The sequence below is a fragment of the Hypanus sabinus genome, chromosome 9 (genome assembly GCF_030144855.1).
Source record: "Hypanus sabinus isolate sHypSab1 chromosome 9, sHypSab1.hap1, whole genome shotgun sequence".
Classification (NCBI taxonomy): domain Eukaryota; kingdom Metazoa; phylum Chordata; class Chondrichthyes; order Myliobatiformes; family Dasyatidae; genus Hypanus; species Hypanus sabinus.
Window position 1 is genome coordinate 55,641,865 of NC_082714.1, and position 10,362 is coordinate 55,652,226.

The 10,362-nt window shown below is 47.8% G+C and overlaps 1 pseudogene; it reads left to right on the forward strand.

Annotated features, from left to right (window-relative positions):
- The first annotated feature begins 1,077 nt into the window (after positions 1–1,077).
- On the forward strand, positions 1,078–3,747 carry LOC132400055 (uncharacterized; annotated as a pseudogene).
- The last annotated feature ends 6,615 nt before the right edge of the window (positions 3,748–10,362 follow it).

Here is a 10,362-nt window from a genome sequence, read left to right on the forward strand (position 1 = left end):
CCCAAGATATCGATGCAGCTATAAAGAAGACAAGACAGCAGCTATATATCATTGGGACTTTGATGAGATTTGGTTTGTCAACTGAAACGCTTGAAAAATTCTACAAATGTACTGTGGAGAGTATTCTGTCTGACTGCTTCACCCTCGAGTACAAGGGGGCTTCTGTACACGACCAAAGTAACCTTTAAGATTGGTTAGCTCCATCATGGATATTGGCCTTCACAGTATCCAAGACATCTTCAAGGAGTGCTGCCTCAGGAAGGGGGCATCCATCATTAAGGATCCCACCACCCAGGACAGGCCCTCTTACCATCAGGAAGGAGGTACCAAAGCCAGAAGGCACACACTCAGCGATTCAGGAAAAGCTTCTTCCCCTCTACCATCCAATTTCCAGATGGATATTGAACCCATGAACACCATCTCACTACTTTCTTTTTTGAACTGCTTATCTTAGCCAGAGCCTTTGGCAATTTGGGGATCGAGGGAGAGAGTAAGAGGAGAGCCATCCGCAATACCACCGATGCGGCAGAGAGGGCCTCAAGATGGCTGTGGCTCAAGAGTGGGGAGGCATGGAGTCAGGAGAGGCTAGCCATCTGAACACGAGCTGGGGTCTGATCAGCCCAGGTTGGGTCACCTGGAGAAGGGTGTATGATGTCGAAAGACCCAAAACACCCAGTGATTCCAGAAACATCACTGAAGATGTGTCCGGAGGAATCAGTAGATGTATGTACACAGCTTACACCCTGAGTTCATCGGTGACGGCCGGGAAAGACTGGGTGACAACCACAAAAAGAGTGGTGACGACCAGAGAGTTAGTGACAGCTCGGAGAGACGGCGACCAGGGCAGAACGGGCTGGCAACCCAATCTGTGTCCTCGGAGAGGAGGACCCCCACAAAAGCTACAATGAATCTAAGGGATAGATACCCCCAGGGGCCTGAGGGGGGGTGGATGAGCACCCCAGTTGGACAGACACAACGAAATCAGACCCAGGCAACGGACAAACGACTGTGAGCAAGCAGTGCGCTTGTGGCAAAATCTGTAAGAACGATCGTGGTTTGAAGACCCACCAAGCGAGGATGAAGTGTCTGGCAGGAGCAGGGGCAGCACAACGTGCAGGTGTCCAAGCTGGTGAGACGAAGGAGGTGCCAGGCCCAGAGTTGCCCCATCGTGCCCAGAACCTCCAAGTGTTGCAAACTGATCCCTCTAACATCACATCTAACAAGAGGCAGATCAAATGGCCTGCAGCTAACATAACATCACTGTGGAAACAGTTTAACAAAGATATCAAGCAAATTCTGGAGGCAACAGCGAAGGGAGAGGTCGATAGGAAGCTACAAGCCACGACGACAATCATTGTCAGCATCGCAGCTGAACAGTTCGGAGGAGGAGAAAGGCTCCAGAACACCTCACTCAAAGAACATTGAGGACCCACAACATCAGGCAGGAGATGAAAGCGCTGAAGTCCCAGTACAAGGAGGCAGGAGAAGAGGAGCATATCGGCTTGGCCCAGCTGACATGCATACTACGAAAGAAGATCAGGGTTCTCTGTCAGGTAGAGTGGCATCGGAGACTGCATTGTGAAAGGGCCCGAAAGCGTGCTGCCTTTATCGCCAACCCCTTCAAGCTCACCAAGGAGTTGCTGGGGCAGAAAGGCAGTGGGAAATTGGCCTATTTGCAGGAAGTTATAGAAGAAGATTTCGTTAACATCTGAAGAAGATATACAGTGATCCTGAAAGAGAGCAGGAGCTGGGAGAGTGCAACATTCTGATAGAACCCCTCTGAACCAGATGTGCAGTTCGACATGTCAGAGAGGCAGCTAAAGGAAGTCAGAGAGGTCGTCCGCAAAGCAAGGGCAAGCTCGGCTCCGGGACCAAGCAGCACCTCGTACAAAGTGTACACGAACTGCCCCAAACTCCTGCTGCATCTGTGGAAGATCCTGAGAATCTTCTGGAGAAGGGGAAAGATCCCAGAACAGTGGAGAGTGGCGGAAGGGGTGTGGATCCCAAAGGAGGAAAATGCCACCCAGATAGACCACAACATCTCCCTGCTGTGTGTCGAGGTGAAGATCTTCTTCAGTGCTGTTTCCAATCGGCTGTGCACCTACCTAGCAAAGAACACCTATATCGGCACATCAGTCCAGAAGGGGGGCATTTCAGGGACACCGGGCTGTCTGGAGCACACCGAGGTGGTGACACAGCTCATCAGGGAGGCCAGAGAGAACAAGGGCAACCTGTCAGTGCTGTGGCTTGACCTGGCAAATGCATATGGCTCCCTTCCACACAAGCTGGTGCAGCTCACACTGACCAAACATCACGTCCCCTGCAGAATCAGAGACCTTATCGCTGATTATTACAGCAACTTCAGGATGAGGATCTCTTCAGGAGCAATTACATCGAGTTGGCACAAGGTGGAGATCAGCAACATCACAGGGTGCACTATCTCAGTGACAGTGTTCTCCCTAGACACGGCCATGCTCACTCAGTCTGAGAGAGAGGGCCCAGAATGAATTCCACTCAATGGCAACCACCCATCAGGGCATTCATAGATGACCTCATAGTCACCACAGAATCGGTTGAAATCTGTGGACAAGTCTGGCCTACCTGGGAAGTTCAAAGCCTGGGTGTATTTAGCATCAGCATGGCATTCTTCCCAGAATCCTGTGGCCCCTCATTTTATCACAGAATTACCTTGAGGAATTCAAGGTAACAAGAGCCAGAGAAGTGATACAGTACAGGAACTCAAGTGATCCGAGGGTGGCTCGAGCAGGGATCCAAGTGAGGACTGGCAGGAAGTGGAGGGCAGAGGAAGCTGAGGAAAGGCTGCGTCACACGAGGCTGAGCTGGGCTAGGATCCTTTCCAACTCCCCAAATGGACACCATCCCAAGAGGGAAGGTGTCACTAAGTTCAGGAGGAGGTGAGAGCAGCAGTGGAGGAGACGAGAACCCACAAGGTGGTGGGAATGAAGCAACAGGGAGCTTGGACAAGATGGGAGAATGAGGTTGAGAGGAAACTGACCTGCACTGAGCTTTGGAAAGCTGAGCCACACCGCATCCAATTTCTCATCCAGGCAGTGTACGATGTGCTTCCAAGCCCATCAAATCTGCACACATGGGGCAAGGCAGAGTCGTCAGCGTGCCCACTGTGTTCCAAGCGAGGAACCCTGGAGCACGTCCTCAGCAGCTGCACAAGGACACTCGGTGAGGGACGGTACCGATGATCAGGTCCTGAAGACCATCGCTGGAGCCCTCAGCGCAGAAGTCGAGTGGGCGAAGTGGTCCTGACCCTCCAAGCAGGCCATTGCCTTTGTAAGAGCTGGGGAGCAGCCAATACCCGCCAAGAGAACATCTGCTGGTATCCTGGCCTCTGCAAGGGACTGGCAGCTGCTGGTGGACCTCGAAAGACAGCTGAAGTTCCCCAACCATATTGCAGCCACCACCCTGCGACCAGACATTGTCCTTGTGCCTGAGTCTATGAAGCAGGTGGTGATGCTGGAGCTGACAGTCCCATGGGAAGATCACTTGGAAGAGGCCATTGAAAGGAAGCTCTCCAAGTACGCAGGACTGGTCAGCAACTGCCAGGGGGCTGGATGGAGAGCGAGGTGTCTCCCAGTGGAGGTCGGATGTAGGAGATTCGCAGCCTGTTCTTTAACCAAAGCCTTTGGCAATTTGGGCATCGAGGGAGAGAGGAAGAGGAGAGCCATCAGCAATACCACCAATGCGGCAGAGAGGGCTTCAAGATGGCTGTAGCTCAAAAGGGGGGAGGCATGGAGTCAGGAGAGGCTAGCAATCTGGACACAAGCTGGGGTCTGATCAGCCCAGGTTGGGTCACCTGGAGGAGGGTGTATGATGTTGAAAGACCCGAAACACCCGATGATTCCAGAAACATCACTGAAGATGTGTCCGGAGGCATCAGTAGATGTATTAAAGTTTTTTTTCCTCTGTTACAAATGTACCACAGCTCTGAGGGGCGGAAGAGTGCGGGGTAGCCCCATCCTTTGTGAGAATCACAAGATCACTATTGAGTCAGTTTGGGAGACCCAGGAAATGAGAGAAAGACGTGCAGAATCCACAAAGAGTTGGAATGTGTCCTGGCCTCCGAAAGGCAGACCCTTTGATACCGGCTATTGTCTCTTGGAGACGGACTTGTGTATTGAATCATGTACGATGCATCGAAGCCCCCAGGCAATGAACCGAGGGGGAGGTTGGTGGAGGGATTGCATCATCCCAACCTGATTGACATCTGAGACCCTGTGAGTCAGGATAAAAGAGGGTCTGTGGGAACAGCCCCTCAGACGCACCAGAAGAAACACTAGCGATCCCGTAATAGTGGAAGCCGATGGGAGGAGGCCACGTGCGTTCGGATCCATTTGCCCGAAACCGGTGGCTTTTACCACAGAAGAACGGCTTTTAGCTAACAACGGGGAAACCAACTCCCAACGACTCTCGAAGGGTTGACATCATAAAAGGACTGGGCAAGTTTTAAGCCGTCTTTCTCTCAAACCAAAATGCTGCAGCTTGAACGAACTAATAGTGACTTCTATATTTCCATTGGACAATACATTATCCCCTAGACAACGATAGAGCTATCTCTTATTGATTATTATTATACCCACACTTTTAGATTTAGTTTTGACGATGTATATTATCTGTATGTTTGCATTGATATTATTTTGTGTATTTTTATCAATAAATACTGTTAAAATAGTACCATCGGACTTCAACAGACCTCTCTATCTTTGCTGGTAAGTGACCCAGTTACGGGGTTCGTAACAACTTGGGATTCTCGTCTCGGAATTTGATACCAAATTGGAGGGCCAGTGAATCTGGCTTGTAAGTCCAAACTTGGATCTGGTTACACGGGTAGCCAGACGGGGAACCAGCAAAGATGGACATGGGTGAATTTATAGAAAACCCGACTCTGGAGGTGCTAGAGGCAGCCACCAAATCAGACTTGATAAATTTGGTGAAGGGGTTAAACCTCGCAGAGGTGAGGTTGTCAATGAAAAAGCGGGAGGTGCGAAGGGCAATAACTCAGTATTATATTGGGAAGAATGTGTTTGCAGCTGAGGTATTGGAAAATATCCCTGAAAAGGTACCAGCTAGTGGGACGGCTCAGTTAGATTTGGAGAAATTAAAGTTGGAACATGCAATTAAGGTAAAGCAGCTGGAAGCAGCTGAGAAGGAGAATGAAAGAGCCGAGAGAGAGAGGGAGCATGCACCCCAGCTAAGGGAGTTAGAGGTGAAACGGGAGCAGGAAAGAGCTGAGAAACAAAGAGAGCGAGAAATTCAGTTAAAACAGCTGGAAGCAGCCGAGAAAGAGAAAGAGCGGGCCGAGAAGGAGAGAGAGTATAGGGAGGCAGAGAAACAACGGAAACATGACTTGGAGATGGAGGAGTTAAGGCAAGGGCGTAGAGATCAATGGTCAGATGAGAGGAGCGGTTTAATGTTAGTCGGGAGTTGAGGTTAGTACCTCGTTCAAGGAGACGGATGTTGATAGTTATTTCTTGCTTTTTGAAAAGGTGGCAGTGAATCAGAAGTGGCCCAGAGAGCAGTGGGTGGTGCTGTTACAAAGTGTGTTAAAAGGGGAGGCACAGCGGGCATATACGACATTGTCCATGGAGGAGGAAGAGGAAGAGAGTTATGACAAAGTAAAGGCGGCCATTCTCCGCAGTTATGAGCTAGTACCTGAAGCGTAGAGACAAAAGTTCAGAACTTTAAAGAAAGGGTGGAATCAGACGTATACTGAGTTTGCCTATGAGAAGGGTGTGCTCTTGGACCGTTGGTGCACAGCAGAGATAGTAGAGGAGGATTATTGGCATCTCAGGGAGTTAATTCTGATTAGGAATTTAAAGGTTGTGTTTCGGAGGATATCCAGATGTATTTGAATGAGAAGCCGAGTAAGTCCATCTCAGAATTTGCTAGGTGAATATTTGCAGATGAATATGCCCTAACCCTCAAGACAAAGTTTTCCTGGAATAAAAGTTCCCAGAGAGACCGTGGGAACGATCGAGAAAGCCCGCCGGCTGAGGCAGAGGTCCCGCCGGGAGCTAGTGGTAAGGTTGAGGGGGAAAGGCCAGACAGCCAGAGATTTCCGGGCTTGACCTGTTTTAATTGTGGAAAGGGGGGGCATATTGCATCTAGGTGCTTTGCTCCGAGGAAAGAGACAGGAAAAGGGAAAGCAGCAGTCCCTATCGGATGTGCCGTGGTAATCAGTAAATCGACAAGAGAGCCCCGGGTAGACAGAGTACGAGAAGGGTCTGAGACTTGTCTGTCAAACGGAACCGTGTCTGTGAGGGAGGGAGACACACCAGTTCCAGTATGGATCTGGAGAGACACAGGGGCTGAGCTGTCGTTGATCAGCAGTAAGGTACTAGATTTTGGTCGCAAGACGGGAATGGTAGCTGTGAAAGGAATAAACGAAGGGACGGAAATGGTGCCCTTACATAAGGTCATTATGGATTGTGAGCTGGTGTCTGGACCAGTTGAAATAGGGGTGCGATCAGAATTCCCGAGAACTGACGCGGACGTCCTTCTTGGTAACGATTTAGCCGGTGGTAAGGTTTGGGCAGCAATGCTACCAACCCGCCGGCCAGTGAGTGTTGCGGCCCCGCCCCTAGATTCCAAGATCTACCCCGCATGCACGATCACTCGCAGCATGTTGAGAGAGGCAGCTGAGAAAGGGAGCAGTTTAAATCCGGCCAGTTTCGATTTGGCCGAGACTTTTTTACCGACCCAATACCACGAGGGTTTAGAGGGTGGTAAAATGAATAGTGGTAAAGTGAAAGAGGGTAAGGGAGAGGAGGTAGACCTGCCCTTAGCGAGGAGAAAGGTCCTAGAGTCAGGAAATAAAGATGAGGAACCGATAGAGCTGTTAAAAGGTCCAGGGTTGGACATGGATGATCTGTCTGGGTTGGCAGAACTGTTTGAAGAAGTTGAAAATTCTAAAGGTGTTCCCGATAATGAAATGAGGGCAGACCTAGATGAAAAGGGTGCCCTTACCTTGAAGAAGTCTGCTGGGTTGGCAGATGAGGTTGTTTCAGCCCGCGGGGTTGAGTTTACTCCGGAAGGGAGTTGCCCAGAGAGTCGCTGGGAGAATCAGGGGAACTTAGAATTTGGACCGGGTACGGGTATTGAAAGCCTGAAAGAGGCAAATGTCTCATTCGAGTGTGTCCAAGGTGTGGATGCACGTGGTACTGAACCTAGTAATGGAGCTCAGATAAAGTCTGAGGTGTTTGACTCCGTTGACAGGGAAGGCTGTCCTTGTGGGTCAGATAGACTTGGTTCAGTGAAGAAAGGGTTAACCTTGGTAATAGTGGAAAGTGAGAGTTCCCAGGTGTTTGTGCTCGAAGGTGTGTTAAAAGTTAATGCGGATATCAAAAGTGGGGAGATAAATATTATTGTTGAAGGAAACAGGAAATATGTCATTCCCAAATTGAATGAAGAAAATTTAAAGCCTGGGGATCGCTTACAGATTGAGTTGGAAGATGACGGGGTCCCACACACTATTGGTATTCCAGAGTGTGGTGTGAAATGGCAGAATTTGAAATGCTGCTTGAGCAAAGAGTTCGAACTGAAAACTAATAGCCTGAAGGGTCCTGAAGAGAAAGCTAACAACTGGTGTAAAATTAAAGAATTGGGTGGAAATTCCGAAGATGGTCTAAGTTTGGGACACGGTGTTGATAAAATAACTCTTATGAAAGAAGCGGGCGAAAGCCTATTTCGCCAGGGTACCCAAGCTCCCCACGTGGGAACCGGAAAAGAGGCGACGGTTAATGGGGGCGCCATTTTAAACAGCAAAAGCCGGTTTTACGGGATTTCGACAAAGCATGTGAATAATAAAGACAACGCCGTGGAAGCCTGCCTGTTAAGTTTCAAAGCAACAGAAAGATTAGTATTTGCATGAACTTTTGTAGTATATGCATAAGCTAAGATCACAACTCCTTAGTTTTCATTTGCTGAAGGAAAGAAATAAAAAAATAGGTGGTTATTAAATTGAAGTCTGATGCTACAAGACTTTAGTAAGGTACAAGATGTTAAGATTTTAAAGGAAGTGACACTGTAATTGTTAACTGTTTAGGTGCTGAATTGAATGTATAACTGTATTACTCTGTAGTGAAAAGGAAAAGCTTTTGTATTGTGTTAGATTCTAAAATCCTGTAAGACTCTGTACTACTTCGTTTTCACCGCTGGTGAAAATGCTTTGAAGAAAGGGGGTGTTACGAATGTACCACAGCTCTGAGGGGCCGAAGGGTGCGGGGTAGCCCCCTCCTTTGTGAGAATCACAAGATCACTATTGAGTCAGTTTGGGAGACCCAGGAAATGAGAGAAAGACATGCAGAATCCGCTATTGTCTCTTGGAGACGGACTTGTGTATTGCATCCTGTACGATGCATCGAAGCCCCCAGGCAATGAACCGAGGGGGGGTTGGTGGAGGGATTGCATCATCCCAACCTGATTGACATCTGAGATCCTGTGAGTCAGGATAAAAGAGGGTCTATGGGAACAGCCCCTCAGATGCACCAGAAGAAACACTAGCGATCCCGTAATAGTGGAAGCCGATGGGAGGAGGCCACGTGCGTTCGGATCCATTTGCCCGGAACCGGTGGCTTTTACCACGGAAGAACGGCTTTTAGCTAACAACGGGGAAACCAACTCCCAACGACTCTCGAAGGGTTGACATCATAAAAGGACTGGGCAAGTTTTAAGCCGTCTTTCTCTCAAACCAAAATGCTGCAGCTTGAACGAACTAACAGTGACTTTTATATTTCCGTTGGACAATACATTATCCCCTAGACAACGATAGAGCTATTTCTTATTAATTATTATTATACCCACGCTTTTAGATTTAGTATTGATGACGTATATTATCTGTATGTTTGCATTGATATTATTTTGTGTATTTTTATCAATAAATACTGTTAAAATAGTACCATCGGACTTCAACAGACCTCTCTATCTTTGCTGGTAAGTGACCCAGTTATGGGGTTCGTAACACCTCTATATTTACTTATCATGTATTTCATCATACTGCTGCCATAAAGTTAACAAATTTCACAACATATGCCTGTGATATTAAACCTGATTCTGAATAAAGTCCTAACCTATTCACATTTTCCTTATAATTCAGATTTTCCTTGTAAATTTTTTTTTGTTTGTACTCTTTCAACCTGACTTCCATCTTTTCTGTAGGTCGGTGACCAAAACTACACACGATACTTAAAACTGGTCCTCAGAGCTCTTGCATAGCTTCAACACAACAGCCCATCTCCTGTACTCCGTACTTTGATTTATGAAGGCCAATGAGCCAAAAGCTTTCTTTACAACCCTATCTACCTGTGACACCACTTTCAATGAATTATGGACCTGTATTCCCAGATCCCTTTGTTCTACCACACTCCTCACTGCCCTACCTTTCACTGTGTAAAACTACCCTGGTTGGTTCTACCAAAGTGCAACATCTGGCACTTATCTGTGTCCAGTTTACTACCTCAACTTGAATGCCGAGCGACTGAACCTTCTTGACCAACCTCCCATGCGGAACCTTGTCAAATGCCTTGCTAAAATCCATGTAAACAATATCCATTGCCTTGCCTTTCAGCACTCCTGGTAACTTCATCGAAAAACTCTGTCTGGCTAGACATGATTCACTACGTATAAAGCCATTCTAAATATCCTTAGTCAGTCCATGTCTATTCAAATACTCGTATGTCTGGTACTTCAGTATATCTTCCAATAACTTTCCTACTGCTGGTCAGGCTCACCAGCCAATAATTTCCAGCTTTATTTCTGGATCCTTTCTCAAACAACAGGACAACACTAGCTATCCTCCAATCCTCCGGTACCTCACCTGTTGCTAAGGATGATTTAAACATCTCTGCTCGGGCCCCTGCAATTTTTGCACTTGCCTTCCACAGGGTCCCAGAGAACACCTTGTTAGGCACTGGGGATTTGTTCACCTTAATTTGCCTCCAGAGAGCAAACACCTCCTCCTCTGTAATTTGCAAAGGGTCCATGACCTTGTTGCTGCTTTGCCTCAATTCTATAGACTCTGTGCCCATCTTCGGACTAAAATCCATTTAAGATCTCCCCCATCTCCACACATAAATTACCATTCTAACCTTCCAGAGGACTAACTTTGTCCCTTGCAAACTTTCTGCTCTCAGCATATCTGTAGAATCCCCTAGGATTCTCCTTCACCTGTCTGTGAGGGCAACCTCGTGCATCTTTTATGCCTTCTCATTTCTTTCTTAAGTGTTTCCTTGCATTCCTTATACTCTTCAGGCAGCTCATTTGCTCCCAACTGCTATGCATCTTTTTTCCTTAACCAGGGCCACAATATCTCTTGAAAACCAAGGTTCCCTA